The sequence below is a fragment of the Pan troglodytes genome, chromosome X (assembly GCF_028858775.2).
Source record: "Pan troglodytes isolate AG18354 chromosome X, NHGRI_mPanTro3-v2.0_pri, whole genome shotgun sequence".
Taxonomy (NCBI): Eukaryota; Metazoa; Chordata; class Mammalia; order Primates; family Hominidae; genus Pan; species Pan troglodytes.
Genome location: NC_072421.2, coordinates 19,694,037 through 19,707,246, shown reverse-complemented (window position 1 = coordinate 19,707,246; position 13,210 = coordinate 19,694,037). Strand labels below are relative to the sequence as shown.

Here is a 13,210-nt window from a genome sequence, read left to right as displayed (position 1 = left end):
GCCACCGCACCTGGCTTTCTGTAACTTTTTTTATTAAGTTCTAGCATTAGTTGTTTTTACACTTTAATTTTCTTTTTTCTTTTTTCTTTTTTTTTTTTTTTTTTTGAGACGGAGTCTCACTGTCACCCAGGCTGGAGTGCTGGAGTGCAGTGGCGCGATCTCGGCTCACTGCAACCTTGTGTCACCTCCCGGAGCGATTCTCCTACCTCAGCCTCCTGAGTAGCTGGGACTACAGGTGCGTGCCACCACACCTAGCTAATTTTTTGTATTTTTAGTAGAGACTGGGTTTCACCGTGTTAGCCAGGATGGTCTCGATCTCCTGACTTTGTGATCCGCCCGCTTCAGCCTCCCAAAGTGCTGGGATTACAGACGTGAGCCACCGCGCCCAGCCTATACTTTAATTTTTTTCTAATAATTGGTTTCTATGCTGATTTTTTCCTTTACCAACTACCTATATCATATCATCATTTTAAAATATCTTAAGAATTTTAGCTTGCTTTTTCTTTTCCTGCCTGCCCCCACCATCCCCACCCCCAGCTGTATTTCTTTTGAAATGAAAAAAAAAAAAAAAAAACCAAAAAACTCCTGGAACTGCTGAATGTGTTTTGCAGATATAGAGGTAAAGGTTTACCACCCGAATAGCTTATTCAGCACTGATTCCTAGTCTTGCCAAGGAAAAGTAAAAAGGACAAAGAAAGGAAGAAAGAAGGAGGTTTAAAAAACTAAATTATGCTTTATTTTGTGGTGTATTGGTTGACAGTAGTATTTTTCTCTGTCTCCTCTCAGCTAATCTGGTCATTTGACCAACTGGATAGAGCAAATATTGTCTGAAATGAAGCAAATACATTCCATTTGATTTTGGTGGGAGACAAATTTTTAGGCAGGGAAAACGATTAGCAGATAGTGTCATGCACAGCAGTGCCTTTCAAATGCCAACATGCAAAACGATTGCCTGGGGATCTTGTTAAAATGCATATGCGGATTCAGCAGGTTTGGGACTGGCCAGAGATTTCTGCATTGCAGCTCCTAGGTGAGGTGATGCTGCTGTTGGGGCAGGGGAGCTGCACTTTGAGTAGCGAAGCTTTAGAACACAGCTGCCTCCATGTTCCTGGGGATTATATGGAGCATTTGCCCGTTGCCCACTGATGGATGATAAACAGCTCTCCCAAGTACCCCTCTGGGCTTGTCCTCTCAGCACTGCCGGCAGAACCAGGTTGTGTGTAGCCTGCATTAAAGCAGCAGACAAAGCCCAGGGCTCTTCTTTTTTTTTTGAGACGGAGTCTCACTCTGTCACCCAGGCTGGAGTGCAGTGGCATGATCTCGGCTCACTGCAACCTCCACCTCCTGGGTTCAAGTGATTCTCATGCCTCAGCCTCCTGAGTAGCTGGGATTGCAGGTGCCCGCCACCACGCCCAGCTAATTTTTGTATTTTTAGTAGAGACGGGGTTTCACCATGTTGCCCAGGCTGGTCTTGAACTCCTGGCCTCAAGCGATCTGCCCACCTCGGCCTCCCAAAGTGCTGGGATTACAGGCGTGAGCCACTGCACCCAGCCGCAGTGCTCTTTTTTTAACCTGGAATAGCAACTTCTTTCAAATCTCCCTCACCTGGACTCTCCTCAAATATCTCATAACACCTGAAGAAAAACCACTAACCTCAAACACACGCCAAACCGAAACACACACACACACACAAACACACACTATCCCAGATACTGACATGGAGAAAGGAGTGGGGTGGGGCAGGCGTGAAGCCACTCTTTTTTCTCCTGGCTTCACTATCGCACACTTCCTCATTCATTCCAGAGCAACTAGGTGTCTGTTTCAACATCCCTGGCCCCACCATTATAGTGCACACCAGTCACCTTCCAGCCACGAGCTGCACATTTCTCTGTGGGGGCCCTCTTTACACATCCATGCTGTAGGTTGGAAGTGCCAGGGAATTAACAGCTCCCACCCCACCCCAGGAGCAGCCTTCAACCAATGCCTGATGCAAGTCAGTGGATCCATACCCCAGCTCTTGCCCTCAAGTGGGATAATTCAGACCGGTGTTCTACACTGGCTCCCAGAATTCCCCAGAAGGACTAAACTCCCATTGCCCCCGGTGGTGACTGGCTTGATAACGCCATCTATTGGCTGCCTTCCTGCCCCAACTCACGTGTCCATTCTATCTGTGTTTCCTGGGGTCACAGCCCAAATAAACTACTTATCTCGAATATGTGCCAAAGAGTTACCTTCTTCTTCTTCTTCTTTTTTTTTTTTTGAGACAGAGTCTCGCTCTGTCGCTTAGACTGGAGTGCAGTGGTGCGATCTTGGCTCACTGCAACCTCCGCCTCCCAGGTTCAAGTGATTCTCCCAACCCAGTAGCTGGAATTACAGGTGCACGCCACCATGCTAATTTTTGTATTTTTAGTAGAGATGGGGTATTTCAGCTAATTTTTGTATTTAAAAAAATTTTTTTTATTATACTTTAAGTTCTGGGGTACATGTGCAGAACGTGCAGGTTTGTTAAATAGGTATACACGTGCTGTGGTGGTTTGCTGCACCCATCAACTCATCACCTACATTAGGTATTTCTTCTAGTGCTTTTCCTCCCCTAGCCGCCCATCCCCCTACAGGCCCCTGTGTGTGATGTTCCCCTCCCTGTGTCCATGTGTTCTCATTGTTCAACTCCCACTTATGAGTGAGAACATGTGGTGTTTGGTTTTCTGTTCTTGTGTTAGTTTGCTGAGAATGATGGTTTCCAGCTTCATCCATGTCCCTGCAAAGGCCTATTTAACATGGCCTAAATAGCAACTAATTATGGTTGGATGATTGTCACTGCCAAATAATATTCCATTGCATGACTACCATGGTTTATCCTTTCTACTGCTGATGGCCTTGTGTATAATTTGTACTACAATAAAAGTTTAATTTAAAAAATATACATAGACACATTGGATCCACTTTCATGGATGAGTCAAAGAGAATAACACTCAGGCTGAGGCAGAAGGATTGCTTGAGCCCAGGAGTTCAAGAACAGCCTAGGCAATATGGGAAGACTCCATCTCGAAGAAGCAGCAGCAGCAGAAAAAGAAGAAGGAAGAAGAAATACAAAACACATAATTTTTGTATTTTTAGTAGAGACGGGGTTTCACTATGTTGGCCAGGCTGGTCTGGAACTCCTGGCCTCAAGCAATCTGCCTACTTCAGCCTCCTAATGTGCTGGGATTACAGGCATGAGCCACCACGCCCAGCCTTGGAGTTACTTTTTTTTTTTTTTTTTTTTTTTGAGACAGAGTCTCGCTCTATCACCTAGACCAGAGTGCAGTGGTGTGATCTTGGCTCACTGCAACCTCCACCTCTCGGGTTCAAGCGATTCTGCTCCCTCAGCCTCCCAAGTAGCTGGGACTACAGGCACCCGCCACCACCCCCAGCTAATTTTTGTATTTTTAGTAGAGATGGGGTTTCACCATGTTGACCAGGCTGGTCTTCAACTCCTGGCCTCACTCAAGTGATCCACCCACCTTGGTCTCCCAAAATGTTGGGATTACAGGCATGAGCCACCACACCCAGCAGAGTTACCTTCTGAAGGAACCCAACTAAGGCAAAACTGGTCAACAGTCAGGAATTCCTTTTGTTAATTTTAATAAAATCCTATTATAAAAAAAGGGGGAGCCCCATGGGGTTTCTTCTAAGGGGCATCTCACCAGTATCTAGATATTTTGTCTGCGTGACACCAAACAGTCAGATGGCTGGAAATAAGCCTGATAATGGAGAGAATGCTTCTCTGTTCCCGGGCCGTTTTGGGATCTGGTCAACAGAGTTGATTTTCTGGACACCCCAGTCAAGCTAGTTCAGGTCTTTTTGACCTGTACCCAGAGGGTGTATCTCTGAGTTCTGCCTCAGAAGCTTGATCACATCCCGGGGGCTCCTACAAACCACATCCTGGCTGCAGCCAGCTCCCTTCCACAGGCCTCCCTCACTGAGTTTCTCTGTGGTGGGCTCTCTGCATAGCCCCTTGGGATAAGGAGTCCTTCTCAGACCTTTACAGAACAGAGCCCCTGACACTCAGTTTCAAGGGCCTACCTACACCCGTTTCCGGAGCTTTGCATCAATGGTCACTGCTCCTCTTAGCCATGTCCTCAGCTTTCTCCTCCTCCTGCCTTCTTCCCCAGACTGAAGTGAATCTGAACCTTGGCACAATCTATGCCTCTTAGTGCATTTTAGGGGATTTTAGGGCTGCCTGGGCCCCTCTATATGTTCAGACGTGTGATAGGACCCAGCCTTTTCCCCTCAAGACCTTGTATTTGAAATTCCCCATTCTATGGTTTGTCTCATCTTTGGAACCCACACCAGGCAGAGATGTTTGGGAGGGTGGCCTCACTGGGCACACTGTCCTGGATGTCTTACAGTTTTGCATACCTCTGCCAGGCTGTGCTGCCCCCAGGCCAGACTCCTATTTCTCTGTTTGGGCATCTTGGGGGTCCTAATTAGACACTTAGTCCTTTGGATTTGGTATTTTGAGAGTACATGTGGTATCAACAGGGCTAGCTTTAATGTTAAAACATCTATTAAAACAATAAGGGTGGATGGTTAGGTGACTGCTACTGTTACTAAAAGAGGTCCCGATCCAGACCCCAAAAGAGGGTTCTTGAACCTCATACAAGAAAGAATTAGGAGCAAGTCCATAGAGTAAAGTGAAATCAAGTTTATTAAGAAAGTAAAGGAATAAAGAATGTTTGCTCCGTAGGCAGAGCAGTGGCATGGGCTGCTCGACTGAGAATACTTAGAGTTATTTCTTGATTATATGCTAAACAAGAGGTGGATTATTCGTGAGTTTTCTGGGATGGGGCAGGGAATTCCCGGAACTGAGAGTTCCTCCCCTTTTTACACTGTAAAGGGTAACTTCCTGATGTTGCCATGGCATTTGTAAACCGTCATGGCGCTGGTGGGAGTGTTTTTAGCATGCTAATGCATTATAATTAGCGTATAATGAGCAGTGAGGACAACCAGAGGTCATTTTTGTCGTCATCTTGGTTTTTGGTGCATTTTGGCTGGCCTCTTTACTGCATCCTGTTTTATCAGCAGGGTCTTTGTGACCTGTATCTTGTGCTGACCTCCTGTCTCATCCTGTGACTAAGAATGCCTAACCTCCTGTGAATGCAGCCCAACAGGTCTCAGCCTTATTTTACCCAGTCCCTATTCAAGATGGAGTCACTCTGGCTCAAATGCCTCTGACACTACCCTGTAACTTTCTTAGTCAACTTGGGCTGCCAGAACAAAATACCATAGATTGAGTGGTCTAAACAACAGAAATTTATTTCTCTTAATTCTGGAGGCCGAGAAGTCCAAGATCAAGATGCCGGCATGGTCAGGTTCTGGTGAGTTCCCTCTTCTGGGTTTATAGACAGCTGCCTTCTCACTGTGTCCTCAGTTGGCAGAGAGAGGTGGGGGAAGAGGGGAGGGAGAGGGAGAGAGAGAGACAGTTACCCTGGGGGTTAGGGCTTCAAAATATGAATTTGGCAGGAGGGACACACAAGTCCACAGCAATAACTGTGCACAACTCCACCCCCATCTCCCCACCCCCACCAGTATCTCATCTGTTGATCTGGCTGAAATCTGAAATTCCACAATTAGAGATTCATTTCCTTGGTTTAAAGTGTTATAATTTAAATTAGCACAGAACCTGGTTGATGGGCCTCCATGCGAGGCCTTTTCCTGAGAGCCAGTGAAAAAGTATGAGGTCACTGGGTACCTACAAGTTGGGAATGGCCCCCACCTAGAAGACACAAAGAGTACTAAAGAGGAAATTGATTTTCTTCAAGTGAGGTGGGCTTGTTAACTTTGCCAAGGCCTGTCCTAGTCCTCAGAGTTATGTTCATATCAGTTCCTGCAAAATACCCCTTAAAATAAGAGAAATGAGTCCTTCATCTTGCTTTTTTGCATCTATGAGTGATGTGAAAGACATTGCCTTTTAAAGAGGGAGTCCAGGCCGGGCGTGGTGGCTCACACCTGTAATCCCAGCACTTTGGTCTTGAACTCCTGGGCTCAAGTGATCTGCCTGCCTTGGCCTCCCAAAGTGCTGGGATTACAGGTGTGAGCCACCACACCCGGCAATATTTTCACCGCAATACTTCATCTTCCTCCCCTACTAACATCCAAATGGTACCTGAAGTAAAGCAAGCCACTTCTTATGGCTTGTTATTGCTGGGAACAGCTGCTTGTGGATAATTAGCTCAGGCAATCAGAACACTGGGTCAGGAAATCAGGCACGTGGGTCTGACTCCTGTATGGCCTTTGCTCTTGGGGACCTGTTGAGGGTGGGTCACTGCTGGTTCAGTATGTGCTGCATGTGGAATTCCATCCCCTTTGAACCTGTACCATTAATGGGGTAGCAGCTGGAGGTGCTTAACTTTGGCCCTGCATCAGTTTTCAAAAGTGCATAAAGGTAAGCACTATCCTGAAACTGTTGTTTATTTTTCTCATACATTTCTTTTTTTTTTTTTTTTTTTTGAGATTGCGTCTCACTCTATGGCCCAGGCTGGAGTGCAGTAGCTCCATCCCAGCTCACTGCAGCCTTGGCCTCCTAGGCTCAAATGATCCTCCCATCTCAGCCTCCCAAGTAGCTGAGACTACAGGTGCACACCACTAGGGTCGGCTAATTTTTGTATTTTTTGTAGAGAAAGAGTTTCACCATGTTGCCCAGACTGGTCTCGAACTCCTAGACTCAAGTGATTCGCCCACCTCGGCCTCCCAAAGTGCTGGGATTACAGGCGTGAGCCACCGTGCCTGGCTATCCTTCTAATAAATTTCTTTATATTTTCCTACATAGGAATATGTCCTTAAGCAAGAGAGAATGCTACTCGCATGCCTTTTAAGCTTTATAAGATTGGTATGTTTTTTACTTTCATATTTTGCAACTTTCATCTCATTCAATACTATTTTTGTGAGATTGATTCTCTTGGCTACATGTAGCTCTAGCTCATTTTTCTTCCTTTGCTTTATCCACAAACCACTCCCAGAGAACAACTGAACTCACAGTTGCCAGGGTGGGGGAAGAGCAGGAATTACACACACACACACACACACACACACACACAATCTCATGATTAGTTGATTTGAAACACACCTCAAGCTATTCTCGTAACTAAATCTTAATCCAACCAATAATTCCTTTAGATTTTAACCACTTAACTTTGGAAATTGTTTTATAAAGCTCTAGTTCTTCCATATGTTCACAACTCACAAAATTGGTTTTGCAAATAATCCTTTTACCCTTTGCCCGTGAGGAATCGCAAAGCTGAGTTTGCTTTCATTTGCCATCGCTTTTCTTCCCGTTTTCAGATGTCGTTATCTTTCTGTTTCCTTTTTTACTTGGCATAGATTTGCCTTCCTTTCCCAATAGTATGTCCAACTCTTTCAAAACCTCTCCATTCATTCAGCCATGCATTCTTTTCACATATGTTTATAACATCCCTAGTATGTGCCAGGCACTTTTCCAGGCACTGGGGACTCAACAGTAAACCAAGCAGACAAAACTTCTGCCTTCGGCAAAGAAGCTTATCTTCCAGTGAGTGAAGCAGACGATATTTGAGTAAAATACACGGTCAGTTAGATGGTGTTAGGTGGTGTCTGTGGAGGAAAATGAATCTTGGGAAAGAGGCACAGGAAGCCTTGAGGGGTTGCAATTTTATATAGCATTTTTCTAGGCCAGGGGTTGGCAAACCATGGCCCAAGGCCCTCCATCTGTTTCTGCAAATGAAGGTTTATTGGAACAGAGTCACGCTCATTCACTTACATGTTTTCCATGGCTGCTTTTGCATTGCAACAGCAGAGTTCGGTCATTGCAATGGAGACCATTTTGGCTGCAAAGCCTAAAATAGTTCATATTTGGCCTTTTACAGAAAATATTTACTATTTGACCCTTTGCAGAGGAAATGCAGATTTTTACATATGATAACTTTTGAGGATTCTACCCATGTTGTACTTTTCAGCTTCTAAAGCGTTGTCAGGAACACGATGTCATCTGAGTGTTGAAGTAGTGTTTGTTATGAGGTAGGTCTCAGTAGCTTTGTTTTACAGGTGACTCAACTGAGGCTTGAAGGGGTTATTATGGTTGTCCAGGGTTGCTGACCTTGTAAAGTGGTCGTGTTTTTTGGTGTTTTTTTGAGACAGGGTCTTGCTCTGTTGTCCAGGCTGGATGCAGTGGCATGATCATGGCTCACTGCAGCCTCAACCTCCTGGGCTCAAGTGATCCTCCCACCTCAGCCTCCCAAGTAGCTGGAACCACAGGCATACACAACCATGCCCAGCTAATTTTTGAATTTTTTGTAGAGATGGGGTTTCTCTATGTTGCCCAGGCTGGTCTCAAATCCCTGGGTTCAAGGGATCCTTTCAGCTCAGGCTCCCAAAATGTTGGGATTACAGGCATCAGCCACTGTGCCTGGCCTAATGCTGGTGTTCAACTCTAAAAGCTGGTGCATTTTCTACTTTCCAGTGACAAATACAACCCAGGTTTTTAGCGTGACGAGCTTCTAAGCACATGAAACACAGACAGGCAATCACGTGTAGGTGTCACGAATGTGGGCTCAGAAGCTCAGCAGCCCAAGTTCAAATGCTTGTTCTGCCACTTACCTTTGTGACATCAGGCAAGTTATTTAACCTCTCTGTGCCCTGCCTCAGTTTCCTTGTCTGTAAAGCAGTCATAATTGTATGCCTTCTAGGTCAGGTGGTGCTGTATCCTGGTTTTCCCAAGGCAGCTCTGATTTATGCCTGTTTTTTCCACATTAATCAATAGTGCCCCATTTTACTCTCACATACCCCCATTTGGACATTAAATTATATGCATGCCCTAACCAGGGTCGTTGCAGAGATTAAGTGAGTTAATACAAATAAAGCAAGTTAATACAAATAAAGCAGTTCAATCCATGCTGTAGGAAGCATTTACTAGACTTTGGCTGTTGTTTCTTGTCAAGGCCATGCCAGCCCATCACTTAATTTTTTTTTTTTAAGTTTTTTAGATGGAGTCTCGCTCTATCGCCCAGGCTGGAGTGCAGTGGCGCGATCTCAGCTGACTGCAACCTCCACCTCCTGGGTTCAAGCAGTTCTCCTGCCTTACCCTCCAGAGAAGCTGGGATTACAGGCGCCTGCTACCACGCCTGGCTAATTTTTGTATTTTAGTAGAGATGGGGTTTCACCATGTTAGCCAGGCTGGTCTCGAACTCCTGACCTCAAGTGATCTGCCTGCCTTGGCCTCCCAAAGTGCTGGGATTATAGGCATGAGCTACTGTACCTGGCCTCACTTAATTTTCTTCTGACCCATTGCTTTGTCCCATTAAGTCTGAACTGATTTCTGTCTGGAGCAATTTTGCTTATCTGGGTTAATAGGTGATTGAGGATTCATCTTCTGTGTGGCAGTGCCTTCTGGCTCACTCCCTGACCTCCCTTAGCAGCTTTGCTCAGATGTCATCTTCTCATGATGGTGTCACAGGACACCTCTCTAAAATTGCTACCTCCCCCACCTCCAACACACTTCATATCCACTTCTCTGCTTTGTGTGTTTGCTTTATAGTTATTACTAACATACAGGTTTTACTGAGCTACTAATGATGTGGTTCTGTTTTGCTGTTACTTGGATAAAAAAAAATCCTACAAAATCTGCTATGCCTGTGAGAATATTTATTTTTATGTTTTTAAAAAATGTATCTTTATCATTACATTTTCAGAAATTACAGAAAAACCCAGTAAAAAATTCAGCCCACCCATGGTCCCCCCTCCAGTTGGCATTTTGCTGTGTATCAAGAATACAGCAATTTTACCCCACCTCTAGAGGGAGTGCATTTTCTAATCTAACCATATAACTTTAGATAAACAGCTTACAAGCAAATGACAGTTTACTATGTTCTCTAAGTATTATTTTGTTTCCTTTAAAAGGAGATTTTTCCTACACATTTTCATCTGAAGCTGGCCTAGGAGGAAATATAAACACACTGGTCTAGCCTAGTCCCATCTCTAGAAGTAAAGGAAAAAAAAAACATAGAAGAGAAATTGAGTGAAAAGGCATGTTCCCTCACTTGCAGTTAGCTTTCTGGCACGGTGGCAAAGCATTGGCCTGGCGCCTGCCAAAATGAGCATCTTAATAGAAATTATCATGTGTGACATTCCTTTGAATTGCTAACTTTCTTTGTAATATTTAGCAAGTTGCTTTTTGCATCATTGATATAATTCATCTTCTTATATGTTTGCTTTATAGCTCTCTTTAAAACTGTCAGTGTTTCACAGATTCATCCATTTGCGTTTTTATTTGTTTGAATGCCGCACTGGCACGTACAACCCAAAAGGGCACAGTTGTGTGTGTCTTGTTCACCACTGCACTCCTAGCACCTCCCGTAGTGCCTAGCACATGGTATTTACTTAATAAATATTTGTTGAATGGGAAGGTGCCTGAGCACAGCAGAGTACACTCACCCTCGATGCAGTGAGGGTGTCCTGCCACCGGGGCCGGGGTGGGGAGGAGATGACCCAGTATAAGGTCCTCAGCTGCGAGAGAATGAACCTCCAAAATGTGGTCTTGGTCCCTCAAATAGCATTCACACTTTCTCCCCCAGGCCCCGGATTCCTGTAACAAAGGATAAGTCATTAATTCAGTCCTCCGAGTTGGTTTAAAGAACAGATGCCTTTGTTTTTTTTTTGAGACGGAGTCTCACCCTGTTGCTCAGGCTAAAGTGCAGTGGCGCTATCTCGGTTCACTTCAACCTCCACCTCCCGGATTGAAGCAATTCTCCTGCCTCAGCCTCCCCAGTAGCTGGGATTACAGGCACCTGCTACCACGCCTGTAATTTTTGTATTTTAGTAGAGATGGGGTTTTGCCATGTTGGCCAGGCTGGTCTCGAACTCCTGACCTCAAGTGATCCACCCGCCTTGGCCTCCCAAAGTGCTGAGATTACAGGCGTGAGCCACAACGCCTGGCCAAAGAAGAGATAACCTTTTGAGAGAGGAAGCTCAATAGGACCTTCACACGAAGAGGTCAGGTGTGATATTAGCTCCATTCCTGGGACAGCTGTGGTCAAGTGGGAGCGGAAAGAAGAGCATAAGGAGGGGAGGCAGAGAGGGGCTGGGTGGAGTGGCATGGCCAAGGAGGAAAGCATGCAGGAAGGGCAGCAGGCCCATGCCAGACCTCTTCTCTTCTAGAAAAGCACATGAAGTCTCAGCCACGGAGATGTATGTGGAGCAATTTGCAGAGTGCCTGGTGCCCGGAAGCAGTTAATGATGGCACTAACACTCACAGCTAATATTTTTGAGCATGTGCTCTAAGCCAAAGTCTGCTAAGCACTTTCCCTGTACTGACTGACTCATTACTCATAAGAATTTTAGGACATAAATAAGAAGTTTATCCCCATTTGATGGGTAAAGAATCCCAGGTATGGAGGCAGTAAATATCAGCAACTACTTTATCCCATGAGTTGTCATAGGCTACAATTAAACACTGGCTGTTATCATCATGACTCACTGAAAATACCTCACCACCTCCCTACACCTCCCTTTTTTCTGTAATAGTGAAAAGGCTTTGACAATGTTGTCAATAATGTGGCATTAGTACTATAGGATAACCAAAAGCAGCTTGTAATATTTATGGCAAGGGAGTTTTAAAAGATCTTTTGAGATATTGTACACTTGTTCTTACTTGCATGAGGACATTACATTTTTATCCAGGCAGAATCATTTTTCTATCAAATGGTAGTTTTCAACCTATTGCTAACTGCAATACTGATTTTTTTTTTTTTTTTTTTTTTTTTTTTTTTTTTTTTTTTTTTTTTTTTAGGTAGAGTCTCGCTCTGTCACCCAGGCTGGAGTACAGAGGCGCAATCTTGGCTCACTGCAGCCTCCACCTCCTGGGTTCAAGCAATTCTCCCTGCCTCAGCCTCTCAAGTACCTGGGATTACAGGCACATGCTACCATGCCTGGCTAATTTTTTTATTTTTGGTAGAGACAGGGTTTCACCATGTTGGCCAGGCTGGTCTCAAACTCCTGACCTCAGGTGATCTGCCTGACTCAGCCTCCCAAAGTGTTGGGATTACAGGCGTGAGCCACCGCACCTGGCCTGGTCCATTTCCTTTTAACCCTGCCTTTCCAATGAGAACCTGGGAGATGATTAAAATATTCCATTTTATATGTACACTGCACTTTAAAAATTTTTTTTAATTTAATTTTTTGAGACAAGGTCTCCCTCTGTTGCCCAGGCTGGAGTGCAGTGGCACAATCTTTGTTCACTGCAGCCTCAACCTCCTGGACTCAAGCAATCCTCCCATCTCAGCCTCCCAAGTAGCTGGGGCTACTGGCACATGCCCCCACACCCAGCTAATTTCTGTATTTTTTATTGAGATGGGGGAGGGTCTCACTATGTTGCCCAGGCTGGACTCCAACTGCTGGACTCGAGTGATCCTCCCACCTTGGCCTCCCAAAGTGCTGGGATAACAGGTGTGAGCCATTGCGCCTGGCTCCCCGGCACTGTTTTTACTATAAAATTTTTCAGCTGTCCCCGAGACTAGATTATGTGATTACTTTATTTTGGATGAGAGAATTGATGTTTACTTTTTCCTCAGCATTCTATTTATCATTCTAATTAACAAGTTACCAGTTTCACTAATAAAATGCTTTTGGCATTTGATATGCTGATTAGCGAAGTGTGGATTGTAGGTCAAGGTCACAATGGCAGAAGGACGTGTAGGAGCTGCCTTGAGAGAGTGGCCTTTGTGCTATAAAGTTTGCAGAGCACTCATCGAGTTCAAGCTTAAACTCACCGGCACACACAAACATCACACTGCCTTCCCTGCAGTATATTAAAGTGAGTTCCAGACCTCATAACAGGCAGGCCCGGGGCACCTCCTGGTTCATGGAGGCTTTGGGGTACAGTGGCAAGTGATTAGCTTTGGGAGTAACATGACTCATGTAGTCTCCCGTTTTCTCAAATTATCTGGTGAGTTAGTCTCTTACTGCAAGGGAAAAAATAATACTCCCACACCACTTGGAACACCCCAGTTTTGGAAAAATCACTCAAAAAATGCTGCTTAGCCACCCATGCAGCATCCGTGCTGCTGGAGGGTCATTTGGGAAAAGGCAGCGTCCAGACGCCTGCGGGAGGCAGGATTTTTATGGGCTGTTTTTGTGTCCAGTTTCGTAGTCTTCAGAGGAGTCCATTCAGGCTGTCAGTGGGAACCGCTGAACCTGTCAA

At 45.1% G+C, this 13,210-nt stretch overlaps 1 protein-coding gene and 1 long non-coding RNA gene across 9 annotated transcripts in view; one reads left to right on the top strand and one right to left on the bottom strand.

The window, feature by feature from the left end:
* ADGRG2 (adhesion G protein-coupled receptor G2) overlaps nt 1–13,210 on the top strand; it is a 136,771-nt gene that overhangs the window by 16,574 nt on the left and 106,987 nt on the right. The window lies entirely within an intron of this gene.
* LOC134809363 (uncharacterized) lies at nt 5,273–10,536 on the bottom strand. Its single transcript, XR_010154902.1, has 2 exons — nt 10,447–10,536; nt 5,273–5,401 (listed from the first exon to the last, which is right to left on the bottom strand). It is a non-coding gene; the product is annotated as an uncharacterized LOC134809363 (long non-coding RNA).